Source organism: Carassius carassius, chromosome 15, assembly GCF_963082965.1.
Source record: "Carassius carassius chromosome 15, fCarCar2.1, whole genome shotgun sequence".
Lineage (NCBI taxonomy): Eukaryota > Metazoa > Chordata > Actinopteri > Cypriniformes > Cyprinidae > Carassius > Carassius carassius.
Genome location: NC_081769.1, coordinates 19,612,880 through 19,633,862, shown reverse-complemented (window position 1 = coordinate 19,633,862; position 20,983 = coordinate 19,612,880). Strand labels below are relative to the sequence as shown.

Here is a 20,983-nt window from a genome sequence, read left to right as displayed (position 1 = left end):
ACACACTCACATTTATAAGTAAAAAATATTCAGTAAGAGAAAATGAAATGCTCACCGCACTTATCCACTACATATTATTGGGAACAATATAGCTGACTTGACCAAAGACCTGCATAAAGAAAAAGAAAATCCATTGAAACATAAGCATACAAACCATAATCTCTAACAAAATCACTGTTTTCATGAACTAATATAATTTAGCAAAAAGATCCCCATGTTCAAAACCCCCCCAAAAAATAAAACATGTGGATATTACTATGTAGTAGTACTGCAACACCATTATGCCAAAACAGCAGCACTGAAATCATGTGATCTGAAGGTAATTGAAGCATTAAGCAATTTAAGATTTTAGGCAGCTTTTGCAATTTGTCTTATGTTTAGCAAAAGTAATGATTATTAATGGGAAAAAACTTATATTTTGCTTTATTCTCACAAAACTGAACTATGTCTCTTTTATTTGAGAGTTGGACAAACTGAGATTTCCTCAAGAAAAATAAATAATACTCTGACAATTAATAATTAAAAGGGGTTGCTCCCTCATGTTGAGATCACATGAGGACCAGTGGTAGCTGTTACCACTTACCAACAGTATGAATAATACCAAGAACAACAAAAGTAAACTATATCATATAGTGTTTTTCCAGTGCTCGAGTAGGAAAGAGCAGTGCTTGTTGGGGTACACAGAATGCTTGGAGTAGCAAACAATGCCAGACAGAGTATGGGGATGCCAGATAACCAAGAAGAATGAAGCAGCACAGCCAGGCACCACCAAGAAATAACACCACATAACATTTTGTTGCTACTCAATCCATTTTGTGTCTAACAAATGAAGATGAACATCCTTTCAGCAAATTATGCATTTTCAGACCAAAGTTCTTTTTCAGGGAACAAGTAATGGGATAACAACTTAGCCCAAATCCAGAATCAGAAGTTTCTGAGAGTCAACATCTTGTGTGGAATTCAGCTTTAAGCAATTTTACATTGCAAGCAAACAAGACTCACTATAAACTATGAAAAGAATGCTTCAGGTTTAACAGGTCAGTTAGTAGAAGATGGCGTCAAGTATGGGCACCATGTTGCAAGTTCTGACCCAAACTAGCAGTGATTTGTTTTTGTATGCAATTTGGATGTTTCTTGTTATGGATATTGTCGCCCTAATTGTTTACAACAGACAACATTTCTGGACATTGGTTGTACCAATTACTCACCGCAAACCAGACTTTAAATTCCTCATCACTGACCTGTTGTTTACAAAACAACACTGCAAAGCCCTTTGTTTGGGCTGCCCGACCACAATGTCAAAAACGGAGCCGGAGGAGAAGAAAGAGCAGGCATCCTCGTCAGATTAAGACGCCATGCAGACCGACCAACACTTCCAAAATATACTACTGGCTAAGGTCCAGTCCCTGGATAATAATCTCTGTGAACTGAGAATACGGATTTCTTTCCAGCATAAGATCAAGGACTGCTCAATTATTTGCCTCACAGAAACCTTGATTTTGCCTGAGAGGTATCAGACTTCGAACCCACGGGATTCTCTGTGCATCATGTGGAAACCAGAAAACCAGATCTCTCAGGGAAAAACAAACAAAGGAGGTGGTGGTGTATCAATGATCAACAACTCATGGTGCGACAGAAGAATGTACATCCTATATGTAATGATACAAACTCCATAATCATCAGCAAGAAGGAACCGGCGGACAATCAAACAGAACTTTAATAATCAAAATAAAGACAAAACAGCGCCCCCCCCCCGAGCTCGCCCGTCCCCGACAACTCACTCCAGCTCACCGCCTCGAGCGTCCATGGCGGTACACTTCCTCGCCTGTTCGATGGCACCGCGGATTCACCACAGTGGCGAGGGATCTTCAGCAGCGCGTCCCTCCTTCTCCTGGGCTTCGGCACCAATGTAACGATACAAACTCCATAATCATCGGGAAGGAGGAGGCGGGAACCGGCAGACAAACAAACATAACTTTAATAATCAAAATAAATACAAAACAGCGTGTCAGCCCCTCACGGACGACTGACGCACACAAATAAAAACCAAACACAACTAAAACCCAGGCCTGGTCCTCTCTCATCCTTCACTGTCGTCGCTCCTGTTTTATATCCTTCCATCTCCTCCGTGGGACTCGAGACTGGTGGGTCGAGCAGGTGTCGCTCATTTCGCAATCACTCCACTGGCCTCGCCCCATTCCCACGGCCCCGCCCCACTCGTCACACTATACAATCCCTTTGTCCTCCTAAACCTGTAATAGCTCACGTGTCTGTGGTGGCCACTTTGGTTACTGAGGTAATGCATAGCGGTCATTACAGCTATTTACAAACCCCCTCAGGCTGACACAGATGCAGCACTCAAAGAACTGTATGGGAATTTATGCAAAAAGGAGACGGTGCACCCTGACACTGTGTTAATTGTAACCGGGGATTTCATCAAAGCTGATTTTAAGAGGATTGCACCAAAATTCTTCCAGCACAAATCATGCAACACATGTGGAGATCGGATTCTGGACCACTGTTACTCCCCCTTTCAGAATTTGTACAAGCTGAAACAGGAAACAACTTCAATTCAGCTTTGGTCAGACCAATCAGATTCTGTGTTACAGGAATGTTTGGATTACGTTTATTGTGATATGTTCCATGCTGCATCCTATGACGACATCGATGTTTACACAGACACATGTGCTTCATAAGGAAGTGCATAGAAGACATTGTACCGACCAAAACAACCAGAACCTACCGAATCAGAAACTGTGGATTAACACTGATTTTCACCCAGCTTCCAACTACAGAGACATGAGGCAAGAACTCCACAACATCACAGACTACAAGGATTGCAAACAACCTGCTACAAACACCGTTTCCTCACTGCCTGATGAGCTCAAAGCCTTCTACGCTCGCTTCGAACTCAGCGGCAACCCGATCCCTCCTGTGCGTGAATATCCACAGAGGGCCACATGGCATTCCTGGTCAAGTCCTTAAAACGTGCTCACCAACTAGCTGGAGTCTTCAACAACATTTTTAATCTATGCCTTTCCCTACCTAATGTCCCCCAATGTTTCAAAATATCCACTATTGTACCAATACAAAAGACACCCAACAAGCTTCTCAGAGATCACATCTGCTCAGTTTTTCCAGCATCACTTGACCTACTGCAGTATTGCCTTCCACAATAACCACTCCACAGATGACACAATTGCCTTCACCCTGCCCTTTCCCATCTTGACATTCACCTCACATAAGTGAGAATGTTGTTTGTTGACTACAGTTCAGCATTTAATACCATATTGCCCTCTAAACTTGTGGGGAAACTCCAGGCTCTGGGTCTAAACAGTTATTTTTGCAGCTGGATCCTGGACTTCTTGACAGGCAGATGGTAAGTGTTCAGAGTTGGCAGCAACATCTCCTCCCCGCTGACCCTCAACACTGGAGCCCTACATGACTACATTCTCAGTCCTCTCCTGTTCTCCCTGTACAAGCATTTCTGTGTAGCCACGCAGAGCTTAAGAGATTAATTTGCAGATGACACAACGCTGGTAGGCCTGATCACAGATGATGATGAATCAGCCTACAAAGAAAAGGTGCACACCCTGACTAACTGGTGTCACAACAACAACCTCTCTCTGAACATCAAGATAACGTGAAACTGGTGGTGAATTTCAGGAGATGGACCAATGAGCACTCCCCCATCACCATCGACGGGTCTGCATCTTAATGATCCTCTGCATTCACATCACTGAGGACCTCACCTGGATTACTCACTGTCAGTTGAGAGCAATGCCCACCAGCGCCTCTTCTTCCTCAGGCGACTGAATAAGGATTTTGGTCTGAGCCCAAAAATCCTCAGACAGTTCTACAGTTGCACTGTGGAGAGCATCCTGACTGGCTGCATCACCACCTGCTATGAGAACGACACTGCTCTCAACCAGAGAGCCCTACAGAGAACAGTTCAGACAGCCTACACATCATCGGAGTTGAGTTTCCCTCCCTCCAGGACATCTACAACCAAAGATGTGTGAGGAAAGCGTGGAAGATCAGAGACTCCTGCCAGCCGAGCCACAAACTCATCTCACTGCTACCATCAGGCAGACGGTACCACAGCATCAGGACCCAAACCAGCAGAAAGCAAGACAGCTTTTTTTCACAGGCCATCAGACTACTGAACTCCAGATACCTTTATAAGTCTCTTGAGTATATTCTGTGTATAAATGGAAAATCTGTGTATAGTATAATGTGTACAATTATTGATTCAGTATTGTGTAAAATGTGCATATTGTTATTTATGTATACAGTTCAGCTTTCATATCTTGTTGCTTGTACTGCCATGGCACAGAGTCTTGCACACAAGAATTTCACCATTGTTACATTTACGTGTACACGATGTGTGACAAAGGTGTGATTTGATTTGAAGTGCCACCCGTGGTTACTGAAATCTTTGGTTCATCACCCAAGGTTGTAAAATCTCAAGGAGGAAAAGACTGGTTTCTCTTACTGTGAATCAAACTGTTAGACCTAGGTGGTCATGCATTTATCATTCAGCTAAATACTGATTTAAAACATACATCCAGGCTATGTCAGATTTTCTTTAGAAGAAAATATGACTGTAGGCTTTGGGGCCATTACCATGTGCACTCCTAAATATTGTGCAACATCGCTTTGGGCAACCTGATTCCATGCCTCTCTCTCCTCTTCTATGGTAATAAAGACAAAAAAGCCCAAAATATAACTTAGCCAAGTAAAAAATACTGAAGGCTAGTCTGGGATGGACAGATACAACAACATAAAAAGTACAAAATATTTGTGGGAACTTCTGAAAAAGTGTTTCCATAGGCCTACTGTAATTTCAACCTACAATAAGACATCAAACAGTATTTCAAAAATAAAAAAAGGTGTTCTACACACAGTTTGTAGCTTCACCTCTACAGAGAGGTCCAAATACACCTACTTCCCTATCATACAATGTGAAATAAGCAGTACAACCGACAAGTTATATGGCCAAATATGGCAAATTCCCTAAAAATACCCTAATGACCTACTAGTGGGAGAATGGAAATTGATGCCTATACAGGGGCAAATGAATCATTTTCACTAGTTAGTGTAAAATGCCTACTCTTCAAGTTCCCATTATCCACTTCCAACACATAGCCTATAGAATTCATAGTACAATTTGGAAATATTTCCACTAATTATCAGGAAACAAACAAGATTTCAACAGAAGTACCGCAAATTGTGGTTTTATATTTATCCAGTAGAATATTGCATTCATGTTATTTGGTCCTTCTAAAATTCTGCTTTCACTCAACGTCTGTGAAGTGGAGCAACACAACGTCCCACCAGTCCTTGTTTAAGACTCATCACCAGAAGACGCGGGGCACTGCTATCTAGGGCTGTAGTCAACCAAAGAAATGCTTAGTCGACCAAAGTCCTGTCCTGCGCAACGATCAGTCGAAAAAAAAAAAAAAAAAAAAAAAAACGCAATGTTTGGCATTTTGATTGAACATTTATTAAGTAATTTTAATAGAGCATGTATAAAACAACAACGATAAAACATCAATAATACATAAAACAATAATAATAATAATAGTACAATTCTTTGAAAATTAAGTGATTTTTTTTTTAACTGCAAAGTGAGGAGCTCTGTCCTAGGTCTATGACAGTCACAATCGTGCACCTGACCACACCACATGCTACAAAAAATGTAACTGCTAAAACTGCTGGCAGCATCTGTTTGTCCGTTACCACTGACACCTGCTTCTCTGGTGGAATGTGGCAAGTGCCCGCAACTTGAGTCGCACAGCGACATTATCTCACGTGTGTGCTTCATCCATCTGCTTTGTTTCTAAAACAAATGCTATTAATTTTCTAGTCCGCATCGATAAAATGGGCCGTGACGGTCATGTATGCCTCCATAAAATAGCTTAAATTAAAGCATTTAAAGTTTTGGGATAAAACATAGGTTAATTATATTTAGAATACAGTCATATATAATGGCTAATAAAGGAATAAATATCAAGGAGTAAATCAATGAAAATTTCTTTATTGGTGAAAAAAAAAACTATGCAACTGGTCAACCAATGAGAATGTCAGTCGACCAAGACTGCATCGACCGATTAGTCGACTAAATGACTAAAGTTGACAGCCCTACTGCTACAAAGTACATAAATATCAAGTGTGCTTTTTATACAACATTATGTGACAACAGCGGGAAACTCTATATATTCACACAGTGCACGCCAGCATGTCAAAACAGTAAATCTGATCAGAAGCTTGTGACAAACATGCATATCAACCCGATCACTTGATTTAAAATTCATTCAGAATCCAGTCAGGGTCAGGATAGTGCCCTAATTAAGAAAGGTTTTGTTAGCTCCCAACAAATTTAGACCATATGAAACAAGCAACAACAAACAGGGGAGAAGAAAAGATTCTAGATGTGTGCAGTGAATCAAATGTTTTATTGGTCTTGGTGTAGAAAGCAATATCTGCAGCTCTGCACAGTCCAGGATACAATGCATGATCCACTTTACCAAACGCTTAACAATAAATGGCATTTATGCCCTGGGAGCCAGAAATTATGCTGGCAAAACCTCCTCAGACACAGCAACATACTAGGAATTACAAATTTAATTAAGAAAATAACGTAGGGCCATCTTCCTGCAGAGTTCCAACCTACTCAAATGTCTACTAATTCCAGAAACCTTAAATATCTGAGTCAGGTTGTTTAATATGGGAGCGGGGGAGGGGGGGGGGGTCTGTAGAAGGGTGGCTTTCCATGATCAGAACAGGCAATATCTGCCTAATATTTGACAGAAACAAGTAAGTGGAGAATGCAATTTCCAGCAAGTGTTGTTTCCGACTAGAGCTGGCAATCGATTTGCAGAACTTTGCATCATGCATGGCATTGTTATCATCCATCACATTTATCACATAATACCAATAGCAACATCACTTACCTCTAGTTCCAGTGCCTTCAACATCCTCTCCCCCTCTCCTGTCATTGTTCTTGTTTGAAAACAAAGGCCAATCTGTGCATCTCTGCATTGACCAGAGATGAACTGTAATTCTGTTTTTGTCATCCAGATCTACCTTATTCTTTTACTATTCCTGTCCTTATTATTCTGTAAAGCCTATTGAAGCCAACCACTCAAGTCACTCAACCTGCAGTAGTTAGCTGTTTAGACCCCTAAACAGTCCCAATCCAAAATAACCCTAATTAAAATTGCCCAGCCAAACCACAGATTAAATTAAGTACATAAAGTACATTCCGTATTTTGGACAAGACCTGTGCAAAGGGTAAAATATCAGTAAAACCTGAAACTCTGATGAAGCAGGAAAATAATGATGGACTAATGCCAGACACTTACTGCACGATTTGAGTCCTAATTTTCAATTGCCGACAAATGCTCAAAAAGGGAGGCAAATCAGTGCCTGTTCACATGTGTGACAATCGTGTTTTTTTGAAGCTTTGATTGTTTACAGTGTGCAATATAAGATGTGTTCATGTTTCGCATGTAAAAAAACACTGTTTTTTTTATATATGTATATTTTATATATACATAATTCACTTATCAGTTTACTGCTGTTTTCACTGTCATAAAAACGGGCCGATGACTTCCTTGTTCTATAAAGTCCCTCCTTCAGAAATGCGTAACGAGTTCTGATTGTGCCAGCGGTTCCCGTGTTGTGATAAACAACGCCTTCTCCAGACAAAGAGGGAACTGCTCCATCTTTCAAGAATAATCTTTGTGCGGATCCGGCATTAAACTATTTGAGATTGAGGAAGCTGTCCTCAGCAAAATGTGGTGCACATAGTTTTACAAGTGGATTATAATTTTTGGGAACCGAGTTAAACATATTTGTAACCATTGATCTCTAAGAACAGCGTCCTTGGGAAGGCCAAACAAAGATGATTGGATTCCAAGATGAAAATAACAGCGTTTCAACAACATGGCGACAAACACAAACGCAACTCTTCCTCTTCTCCGTCGGAGCGCAACAAGATCACGCCCCCTTTTTTGTGTATTCCTGTGCGGAGGTTAGTCAAAAAACAGTTTTAGTGACATCATTACTGCAGGAAGTAGAGGGATGTAGTCCAAGCTGGTCGTTCGATGTAGACAAATTCTGTTAAATAAAATATCTCGCTTGGCATTGAACTCTGAGCTTTAGAATTTTACAGATATTATTTATACTCTAACAACAACATTACACACTACCTGAAGTTTGAAACATGGGATCACGAAGAACGGGACCTTTAAAGACATGATCTGAGAAGAGCTGATGTGTCGCTGAAGACAATGAGATTTTTAGCAAGCTAAATATCTGGACCTGTCAGCGACTAGAGCATCTAATGTAATTTGACTAAAAATTACATTGGTGAAAAGCTACAGCCAATGAGAGACCATGATACAGGGCAAGGGAGTGGTCAGGGTGTGGACTCACAGATCTGAAAAAAGATATCCGCACGCCTTGTGCAAGCAACCAACTCTTCCTCAAATCCTTTTTTTTTTTCTCTCTCGCTGCAAACCAACATACGGACTTGTATTGCAAGCTTCTTGTGGGCTACAGTATCTAATGGGAAGAAATCCCATCTCACAGGAGAACCGTCTCACACGTGACCTTACGTTATTTTCTGCATCACTTCTTGTTGGTGATGGTTCCTACTGAAAGGTTGTATAAAGTGTGAAGAGTGTGTCATCAATCCATTGTGTAGCATGCGCACAAGAAAAAAAAAACCCAGGCGGTACCTCAGACAGTCATGCTGTGTGGGAAGAGCAGCAATCTGACATCTTTGAAAATCATGAAATGGGAGTCTGGCATAGGAGGCAAAGGCAGGGATTGGCAAATCTACTCATGTTAGACTGTTTTTCCACAGATTTTAGTTCCAACCATGATAAAACATGGCTGCCAATAAAATGCAAGTAATTTTTGAAGACTTTGTTCGGGTGTTAGGGTTGGAATTAAAATCTGAGATACATTGGCCCTCCAAAGGCAGAATTGTCCATTCTGTAAAAGGTACATTTTTTTTAAAAAAAAATTTAACTTCAGCCACTCCCAGGTATCCTTTGGAGGACCATGCAGAACTGCACAAAATATGTAGAACAGGTGCTACTTTGCTACTCCACATCCAGGGATGGCACAGTGTTATGTGTTTCCCATATCTTACTCTTAATCAATCACTAACTAAAGTATTGGGCAAAAAAAAAACTAAAAAAAATTGGGCAACAAATCTATGCAAAAGTTGTGTAAAGAATTCCAGCCTTTAAACTTGCAGGGAAGCAAGCTTCCAATGCTTTTACTTATGACTAAATATAAGGCTTAGCATTGGGGACTTAGACCAAAAACTGATGGGAGCAGATAGAGCAAAAAAACTAAAACTGGTTCTTAACTAAAGAGTACAAAAAAAAATAAAAAACACAAACCAAACAAACAAACATACCTTCACTTTTCTGCAAGGCTTCCAGTTGTTGTAAACTTGACCTTCTTGATAATGCATGTACTTTTAAACAATTTGCCTCTGGGTAGGGTTAAAGTGGACTGGGTTCCATGCAAAAAAATAAATAAAAAATAATAAATTTTCAACACAATGCACTATTTATCTCACTTGGCAAGAAGTGTGATAAATAATTGCAATTTTCTCAGAGCTGCCTTTCAGGCAATGATTGAACCAATAAACATATGCTAATGTTGAATTTGCTAATTAAAATGAAGTATTTTACTCATTTAAAAAAATATACAAAGAAATTATGTTCATAAGAGAGGAACTTTTCAGACCAGGGGAAGCCAACCCTGCTCCTGGAGAGCTACCTTAATGCAGACTTCAGTTTCAAGTTCAAACCTGCTCCAACACCTGTACTGGTAGATAGCATGTTTGTCACGATCAGATCCTTCAATGATTTTTCTGAACTGAATCAATAAAGGCTACTCTTTACTCGACAGTTTACTTGATTGATTTGACAAATGTAAAAGGTGGGTTAACTGGTCTGGGGTAAGAAAAGAAGTAACACACCCTAAACAACTTGAGTAGTTGGCTCAGAAGCACTTGATTAGGGCTGGATCTGAAGTCAAAATAGAGGCCTAGACCAGAGGTTTTCAACCCTGTCAAACAACCAATTAAAATCCATCCTTGTCAATTGGACTCACCTTCCATATTCCAGCAATTTAAAGGATTAAATTAGCGATCATGGGCAACAAAGTAACTTTAATTCTTCATCTTACACATCTGATTCAACACATCAGCTCACTAGCAGAGACTCCAGGACTCAAAATAGGTGTGTCCAACATGGGAGACAGCCATTATGACATTGTGTTGGGGTGTGGGGTCCTCAGGACAGATTTGAAAAGCAGCGGGCTTCACTTTGCTTTAAGACATACAATCGGTTGTATACAAACTTCCCAAAGCATTTTCCCCTCACAGCACTTCCCCATTGCCATTTTAAAGAATGTTCCACTTAAAGTATAAAATATTGCTTATTAAGCTCCAGACCATGGAAAATACTTGATCATACCCTTAAAGAGACTGTATACGAGTCATGCTAACAAAACAATGCATCACATCTTTCTGAACTTTTATTTCAGGAGCATATACAATGTGATGCGTTCTGCTTTCTCCAAAGTGCTCTGAAATTTACTCAATGTCATATCCAGAGTCCGTAGGGTTGCTGCCGGTTGTTTAGTGTTCATCTCGACATTCAACTAGTAATGGGATCGAGCAAGGTGGACACTAAAGTTGGTCATATTGCCACAATATGCCATCAGTGTATAGGCGAGTTTGCATACTGTACATTGGAACTATTTGACATTTCTAGGTTTAACAGGGATCCTCGCAGGTAGAACCACCATGTGCCTTTGATGCACTCTTTTGCTGTGCCAGTTCTATACACGTAAGTTTTAGCAGGGCAGGGCAGGGTAAATGGGTGGATAGGTTGAACCCCTCATAAATAGGGGAAGTCGAGGAAGTCGTGGCCTAGTGATTAGAGAGTTTGACTCCTAACCCTAGGGTTGTGACTGCTTCAATGTGGCGTGGCATGGAGGCAATCAGCTTGTGGCACTGCTGAGGTGTTATGGAGGCCTAGGATGCTTCGATAGCGGCCTTAAGCTCATCCAGAGTGTTGGGTCTTGCGTCTCTCAACTTTCTCTTCACAATATCCCACAGATTCTCTATGGGGTTCAGGTCAGGAGAGTTGGCAGGCCAATTGAGCACAGTAATACCATGGTCAGTAAACCATTTACCAGTGGTTTTGGCACTGTGAGCAGGTGCCAGGTCGTGCTGAAAAACGAAATCTTCATCTCCATAAAGCTTTTCAGCAGATGGAAGCATGAAGTGCTCCAAAATCTCCTGATAACTAGCTGCATTGACCCTGCCCTTGATAAAACACAGTGGACCAACACCAGCAGCTGACATGGCACCCCAGACCATCACTTACTGTGGGTACTTGACACTGGACTTCAGGCATTTTGGCATTTCCTTCTCCCCAGTCCTCCTCCAGACTCTGGCACCTTGATTTCCGAATGACGTGCAAAATTTGCTTTCATCCGAAAAAAGTACTTTGGACCACTGAGCAACAGTCCAGTGCTGCTTCTCTGTAGCCCATTTCCTGCACACGCCTGTGCACGGTGGCTCTGGATGTTTCTACTCCAGACTCAGTCCACTGCTTCCGCAGGTCCCCCAAGGTCTGGAATCGGTCCTTCTCCACAATCTTCCTTAGGGTCCGGTCACCTCTTCTCGCTGTGCAGCGTTTTTTGCCACATTTTTTCCTTCCCACAGACTTCCCACTGAGGTGCCTTGATACAGCACTCTGGGAACAGCCTTTTCGTTCAGAAATTTCTTTCTGTGTCTTACCCTCTCGCTTGAGGGTGTCAATGATGGCCTTCTGGACCGCAGTCAGGTCGGCAGTCTTACCCATGATTGCGGTTTTGAGTAATGAACCAGGCTGCGAGTTTTTAAAAGCCTCAGAAATCTTTTGTAGGTGTTTAGAGTTAATTAGTTGATTCAGATGATTAGGTTAATAGCTCGTTTAGAGAACCTTTTCATGATATGCTAATTTTTTGAGATATGAATTTTGGGTTTTCGTGAGCTGTATGCCAAAATCATCAGTATTAAAACAATAAAAGACCTGAAATATTTAAGTTGGTGTGCAATGAATCTAAAATATATAAAAGTTAAATTTTTATCATTACATTATGGAAAATAATGAACTATCACAATATGCAAATTTTTTGAGAAGGACCTGTATGTGTATATATATATATATATATATATATATATATATATAAATACATACATACATATATTACCTGTTTTATATATTTAATACTTGGTCAGTTTATTGATTTGTTTGGTTAACTTTGGATACATTTTTTATTTTAATACCGTGCAGTGCACAAAATTAAGATTCGAGTGATGGTTCAAGTCAGTGCTCAATAAATCATGATAAGTTTAGAAATGTTGTGCATCCACTTATTATTAGTGTTTCATTTTAGCATGTAAATGAAGCGGAAAACTTCAAGATATCGGCCCTAAAAATCGGCAGCACATATGGGCCATCGGCTGACCCTGACCTCTAAACATCGGCATCGGCTATAGAAAAACCCATATCGGTCGATCTCTAATTACATATATGCGACTAAATCTGATGTCTAATATTAGCCAGTGGCTAATAAATTCTCTGATTTTACTCACCAATGTGTAAGTTGGAGGCTAAGTATAAGCTATGCACAGATAGATTTTCACTCGCCGAACACTGACTGAGCGCTTCAGAGTTTCACTTTGTTAACTTGATCTGCGCTGTTTTTCAGTTCATCTCAATGGATGCACAGTGCACCCATGTTTGACGTACCGTAAACTCTAGTGTAACTCATCACCGCCTTGGAGAGAGCAGAGAGAGTCTTACATACATGCAGAATTGACACGATACACGTAAACAATATTCTTTGTTGTATTTTCCTGTCAAAATAACAGTTCCTTTGGATTTTTTCAGCTTTTAAGAACTTCCAGGTTTTCCGGTAGTGGGTGGAACTAATGCACAAACTGTAATCTCATTGGCTGGTGCTCACCTATTATCATTGCTGTATTTAATCTAATCAGTTTAAGCAAACACACATAACCTGATTAACCACTTCAGCTGTTATTTTGATTTTTTGAGAATTAGGCATATGCAATATTGGACCCACCGGTGGGTCCCCAGAGTTGATGTGGTTAATATTAATGAATCCAGCAGCTTGTTAATCCTTAGTCCATTTTATACTGTTCTTATTAGGAGAATTTGCATTATTATTTAGGGATGTCCAGATCCGATCACATGATCGGAAAACGGGCCCAGACCCGATCGGAATCGGACGTTACCTCCCGATCAGGACTCGGATATATATATATAGTCATTAATTTTTAACACATCTTTTGTTATGTGGTGGCACAGAGTTAGACCCTTTTGACTCCACACAGTCTACAACGTCTATTTCAGGGAAGGCCTTGTTTATTTCAGCAGGACAATGCAAAACCACATACTGCAGCTATAACAACAGCATGGCTTCGTCGTAGAAGAGTCCGGGTGCTAACCTGGCCTGCCTGCAGTCCAGATCTTTCACCTATAGAGAACATTTGGCGCATCATTAAACGAAAAATACGTCAAAGACGACCACGAACTCTTCAGCAGCTGGAAATCTATATAAGGCAAGAATGGGACCAAATTCCAACAGCAAAACTCCAGCAACTCATAGCCTCAATGCCCAGACGTCTTCAAACTGTTTTGAAAAGAAAAGGAGATGCTACACCATGGTAAACATGCCCCGTCCCAACTATTTTGAGACCTGTAGCAGAAATCAAAATAGAAATGAGCTCATTCTGTGCATAAAATTGTAAACTTTCTCAGTTTAAACATTTGCTATGTTATCTATGTTCTATTGTGAATAAAATATTGGCTCATGTGATTTGAAAGTCTTTTAGTTTTCATTTTATTAAAATTTAAAAAACGTCCCAACTTTTCCGGAATTCGGAATTAATTAATTAATCACATTCGACTGTAACATGCATTTCGTTAATAAATCTAGTCCCGTGATTAGTAGTAAATCTCCATCTCCAGCTTTCAGACTGAGCGGCATTCACTACACAATCAGAGTAAATATAAGAAATCTCAAAGATAAAAGATAAAAAAAATCCCAGGCATCCTCGGCATCCTGGCTAAAATTCGCCCATTGGCCTCTGACCATCGTGGCCTCCTAACAATCCCCATATCTGCTGATTGGCTTCATCACTACTGTCTCCTCTCCACCAATAAGCTGGTATGGGGTGGTTGTTCTGGCGCACTATGGCTGCCGTCGCATCATCCAGGTGGATGCTGCACACTGGTGGTGGATGAGGAGATAGCCCCTGACAACATAAAGCGATTTGAGTGCCTAGAAAAGCGCTATATAAATGTAAGGAATTATTATTTAATTATTATTATTATTATTCAAGAAAAATATGCTGTTTATATATTAAAATATAAAATGTAATAAATATATCAGTGTATATACACACGTAAATATTTTCAATATATATACTATTATATTTCAATATATACATTTAAGTAATAAGGTATGAGAGGCTGTGCTGTATCATGAATAAATCACGGCTGAAGTGTGTTGTTAGGCTATACAAATCAGAGTTAGAGGGTTATGTTGTTTTCATAAAATATGCCTATAATAAGCAAAACCAACAATATGGTGCAATCTTGGTTTTAAACACATATATAGTGAAGTGGCCACAGTAGCACACTAAAGCAATAATCAAGTGACTTTGGCATTATGTGTGTCCTATTAAAAAGTGGACTACATAGTTGAAGCAAGTAGCATATAGCTTGCCATGTGATATCAACATGGCAGCCCCCATGAGGCAACCCGCCCAATGTAAAACACATCAGCTTTTCTGAGGTTACTGGTATGAATTAGGGATGGGGGATACCACATTTTTTCCATGCGATACGATACCAATACTTTTTGTTACAATTTTAATGATACCGATACCAATACCGATACTGCTTATAATTTTAAAAGTGTATGTGATTTTTCAAAATAATCTTAATTTAATTAATGAATATATATATATATAAATAATTTTGCAGTTACCATGGCTACAAGAACGATGATTTGTGGTGTTATTGTTAAAATCATGGGTAATTTTCGTAAGGGTACCTGAAAAAAAAAAAAAACCTTTCACAGGAATGTTCCTGAAAGTGATAAACTGGCCTCATTTTTACCTAAATGTTTACATTTATTTTAATATATATTAAAAATTTATAAGGTGTTCATTGTAGCGGACACCTAAATGAACACATTACAATTGTTTTGACACCAAGTCTTTCTCCTCAAATGCTATTGAGCTTCAAATTTGTGTTGGAGCCCATGTGAAAAAGTAGCACAATTTACATATGATTTACAGTTTATTTTAATAAATATCAAACATTCAATTCAATTGTGCATTATAGCTGACACCTACATGAACAATTACAGCTGTTTTTATGACTGCAAATCATTCTCCTCAAATGCTACTGACGTCAGAAAAGTGTATACCAATATCGCATGTAACTTTAGAGACGACCAGCGTCCAGCGTCAAGCCAACTTCATTTTTTCATGGTTTTCTTTTCTCTGCGCCGGATTGGTGATGTCCTTTACCCAGGCATAGATGTCTATCCATCAATTATGAACATTCAGCCGCAAACATGAGGTGCGAGCGGTCGCGGATGGTAGAATGGTGCAGGTTTTTTATTTATTTATTTTTTTTAGCAACTGGGATGGTGCCCCCTCTGTGTTTTGGTGCCCTACGCAGACTGCGTTTACTGCGTATAGGGAGCGGCGGTACTCCTGTCATCTTTCGCGCAAGTCGCGACCGTGCATGCCGTTTTGTGATGGTGAATGGCACATTGCACTGCGTGCAGCTGCAGACCAATCGGTGTTAACGTCATACCACCGCGTCCGCGAGACCCTTCACACACCTTCCCGATTGGCCTGCATACACTGCTTAAAACATTTAGTTATAAAGAAATTATAAATATAATTAAGTATCGATACTTTGCAGAAAATATCGATACCAAAATAGAAGCTTCTGAGTATCGATATATCGATGCTGCAGCATCGATGTGCACATCCCTATATGAATACTAGAATATTCAGCTTGTTACATTTACAGGTTTTTTTTTAATGAAGAAACTTTTAAAATTGCAGAGAAGGAAAGGTCATTTGTTAATACGTTTACAACTGCTTTAGTATTCTCACTACCACAGAATAGCAAATTATATAAATGACCTGTAAAGAGACTGCTAAATATGTAAACTAAATGTGAGAACTAATAAATCTTTAACAATTTAAATACATTAAGCTTCACAGTGCTGTTGACAAGCAAAGCCTAGTCTTACCTATCCATATTAACATATAGACTATTCTATTATAAACAACTCATGTTGTCTTGGCACGTATGCACATGGCTGCATTCAAGTCACTTAAATGTGATGCTCATGTTGGATGATGGTGATGTGCAGGCAGTGAGTATGTCACCAATGACTTTACTGTAAGATCTGTTATAAAACACTAACTTGTATGTTATATAAATATGTATGCAGTCATGTAAAAAGGCACTGCTTTGACAGTGTAGGCAAAGTGTTTACACATTGATATTATTTTGTAAAATAAGATCACACAATAATAATTACATTCACATCAGGGGATTTCATCATTATCTGTGCATGAAAGCAGCTAAACATCAATAATTTCTATGAACTATAATATATATTGTGATTAATTAAAAACAGCCAACAAAAAAGGTAAAGTCTACTCACCCTAATATGCCAGTACACATTCCTAAAGCAAATTCAGTCCTGTTATTACGGTTTTGTCCATGGTCATACACTCTGTAAAAAAGAAACGCTTACATCATTATCAAGCCTTTATTTCTATGGGAGGAAATAAAAGTAGTATACAACAGACAGAAGAGTGTTTACTATAAAGGCCATCTTAAACATACTTGTTTCTAATTCTGTAAACTACATAAATATATTATTTTTACGCTATAACGTTATATCCTCCTGAGACCCAGCCCATTGACTTATGTCCACTGTAGTGGACATTTGAGTTTAATCCCTCTCCTTGGAATCTTTTGTGCACGTCTCTTAATCAGAGGTGGGTAGTAACGAGTTACATTTACTTCGTTACATTTACTTGAGTAATTTTTTGGGGTAACTAATACTTTTTGGAGTATATTTAAAGATGGGTACTTTATACTCTTACTTGAGTAAATTTTGGGGGGGAAATCTGTACTTTTATTTCGTTACTGTGGGCGACGCTCCTCTCGTTACTTTATCTTAATGCAATAAATGTTATAAATGCTTCAGTTTATTCCAAACGCGCCGTCTACTTTTCTCTGGGCAATGAGCGATGCCCATTCGCGAATGATTCATTCTTTTGAGTCAACTCTGTTCAAAGGCTTGATCAAACCAATTGGCAAATGAGTGAATTGGTTCATGAATCAGTTTGAATGAGTCGTTCAGTTCCCTGCCGCGCGCGCTGAGTGTCTGAAGCAGTTCACTCAGAGTTGTAACGTTTAACATCAGCAGCGTTGAAAACGTGGCTGGAACTGCACTGAATTGAAAGCAAATCTCCAAAGGCTATTATTTGCTTGCGATGGAGATCCTTATTAGATGAACACCGCGTGTGCTGTCTACTGTTCAACAGGTAATAACTTGGGCTACATTACAGTACACGATAGCACTGTGACATTAGTTTGTTGCACGTGTGTGGCTTATAACAGAGGGGAGTCAAGTTGAATGCAGCTTCCAAAAGACAAAAAATAGCCGACTAAGATTTTATTAATTTTAATACAATCACACCGGTGCGAGTATGTTCAGCAAGTCATATCATCAGCTGCTAAATTCAGATCCGTGTTCGCTTGCTGGCGCTGAGCCAGAGATAGATGCGTTTTTACAGCGCTGCGCATTATAACAAATCACACATGATTCTTTTGAGCTTATTAAAGCCAATCAGAGGTGTTCAGATGAGTCATCGCTAAAATGCCGTGCTTCCTTCACTCGCTCACTGACTGAATACCTCTTTCTGGCGAATTCTCTCGTCAGAAAAAACAAAGTGCAGATGTGTGTACGAATCTTTAATTAAGATATTGATTTCACAGTGTTAACAGTTTCAGTGATTTTAATGGGAGTTTCTGAGAGTGATTGAAATCTAGACTGTCAGTGAAAATGATCTTTAATAATGTAAATGTTATTTGCTCTCTTTCTGAACAATGAAAGATTAGTAGCAATATTTATATCACATTAACTTTCAATGTTAAATTCACATTTAATATAAAGTCAGTCGTATTAAAAATATGTTATGGCATGACACCTATATCTGTTACTTAAGTAAACAGACAGGGTTTTATAATAAATTACATAAATTGAAGTAAAGGCTGATGAAATATATACATTTATACACACACACATATATTACATACATTTTATCTATATATCTAAATAAAAATAGGCTCAGTATATATGACCCAAAGTAACTAGTAACTAACTACTTGAGTAGATTTTTTATCCGATACTCTTTTACTCTTACTCAAGTAACTATTCAAGACTAGTACTTTTACTTTTACTTGGAGTAAATATTTCTAGAAGTACTTTTACTTTTACTTGAGTACAGTTTTTGGGTACTCTACCTACTCTACTTAATTCCTGCTGTACTGTTCAGAGGACATCCTGGGTTTTTCAGTGATATGTTATTTGATTGGCTGGGAGGCCGGGAACCCCCTCAATCTTTCAATCCAACATGGACGGCATAGGAACAAGCACATTTTATGGAAAGATAAAAGGTGAGTAAAATATTGTTTGTCTATGGTTTTGTTACTATGATAATCAAATATTTTCTTGTTCATTAAGGTGTTAGGAATCATATATTTAGTTCTGATAGCAAATACATTATGTATCTTTTGAAAAATTTGCCATTTTATGAATGTCAACTATAGTGGAGATCAGGACTATCTTCATGTAAATAATGACTCCACATTGTTACAGGAAACAGAACTGGTGCAGAAAGAATTATTTACAAAATAGTCGAGGGAGATTCAGATTTAGAGTTGTCAGATGACGAGAGAGATGAGGATGAGTTTCAACCAGTGAGAGAAGACGGTGATGAAGAAGAGGAAGATGATGCAGAAGGCTCAGTTGAAGGGACAGATGCAGACACAGACACAGATACAGACAGGGATGAGCAGGAAACTCGACGCCCTCTGTGGGCCAGGAGCAATATGTATGTTTTATGCAGTTCCACAATTTTAAATTCAGCTGCATTGAGTATTTAAACTGTTATTATTTATTATTTATCATTTATTATTCTTTTTTCCTTCATATCAGATTTGCACCTGTGTTGCACCTGATTCTGACTGCACCTGCAGACTAGGAGCCATGCACATGCCTGAGATGATGGATACCAAGCATGCAGAAAGATGCAGAAATAAGGGCTGCAAGAGCAAGACGTACACGAGATGTACCAAATGATGTTCCTCTGCATTACCAAAAAGAGAAATTGCTTCCAGGACTATCACCACTAACAAAGAACATACTAAGAACAAAATGAAAAGTGAAGGAAAAACTAGATTGGATTCAGTTTGACAGAAGGAAAAAAATCCCCAAAAAGTTTTCCCAAAAATCAGTTTCACATTAGTTCTATGTTCATTGTTCAAATAACACTAAAAGGATTCAAGAGGACCAATAAAAGGATACGGACATAACAAAGTGTTAAGCTTTAATAGTAAAGATATACTTGCAAAATGTAAGGAAAAGGATTCAAGAATGATAAATGTGTCTATTGTATAATCAAAATGTCTGTATTCTTGGATAATAGTCAATTTAGAGCCCAAAATGTATGTATTCTTAGTTAAAAAAAACTTTAGAATCTGGTAAAATTTGTATCTACCAAATGTGTTTGTTTTCGTACTCAAATGATCCTGTTGTCCATTACAGTGGACATGCTGTAAAACAAAAATAAAAAATAAAAATGTCTAAATAGTAGGATGTTTTTTTTTAACCCTAAACATGTATGGAATCACAAAAAAATATGATTAGGAAAAAAAATATTTTCCTTGGTTCTCAGGAGGATATGCATGCACACACAATAAGTTCACCATGGTAACCTTCAACCAGCACGAGTCCCTCCTGGCTAGCTGTACTTTGACAACCCGGTGGCTGTTTTAAAGTGATGCAAGTGTCACCAAGACAAAAATCTACGATTAACGTTAGTCAGTAAATGAACAGAGGTGTCAAGTACAGTCACGTTATGTAAATACACCCGTGTACATGCTTAAAACGTTCGTGGTGTCATTTGAGTTATTTGGTTGTTTACATAATACTAACAGAGCAATCTGAAAGACAAACGCACGAAGCTAAGCTGGCTGGCTGGGAACATGGAAGTCCAACGTCACAAAACAAAATGGGCTGCATACTTGAAACCTGGAGTCCGAGCACACAAACAAGAACTCGCGAACCGAGAAACAACGCAAACCAGCATACCAATTTTAGTTTGAATCTTACCTAGTGCATTATACACCCAGTGTTATACTACCATTTATACGCGGCAAAGCGATATAAGCTTCTCCCTACGAGCTCATTCCCCGTTATAACTGCTCGTACTCACCGTCGTGGTCGGTTTCCTGCTGCTGCCGTTTTCCTTTGTACGACTACGCACCTTTCCGTTGCGCAATGCGCACTCAAGATCTTTCAAAACTTTCAGTTCAAATTAAAGATGCTCGTGACACTATTTATTATATAAAACAAAATCAATAAGGGTTCGATGTTAGCACAACTCGTTGCACATTCATCAAACAATGTGGCTCAACCCGGGATTTTTCGTGACACCCGACCACTGGAACCTATGAGAAGACGGCGAAACGAGAGAAAGACCCGCCTCCAGTTCTACGGGGCCTCCATTTCAATGTCTAACGCGTGGAAGCCTTTTTTG

At 39.2% G+C, this 20,983-nt stretch overlaps 1 protein-coding gene across 1 annotated transcript in view; it reads right to left on the bottom strand.

The window, feature by feature from the left end:
* Positions 1-20,983, bottom strand: part of LOC132157921 (uncharacterized) — a gene marked incomplete at its 3' end in the record, with an annotated part of 22,355 nt that extends 1,372 nt beyond the window's left edge. Inside the window, exons 1-3 of the mRNA XM_059567178.1 lie at positions 20,660-20,983; positions 16,813-16,884; positions 56-109 (exon numbers count right to left, since the gene is read on the bottom strand). The remainder of the gene's footprint in view (positions 1-55; positions 110-16,812; positions 16,885-20,659) is intronic.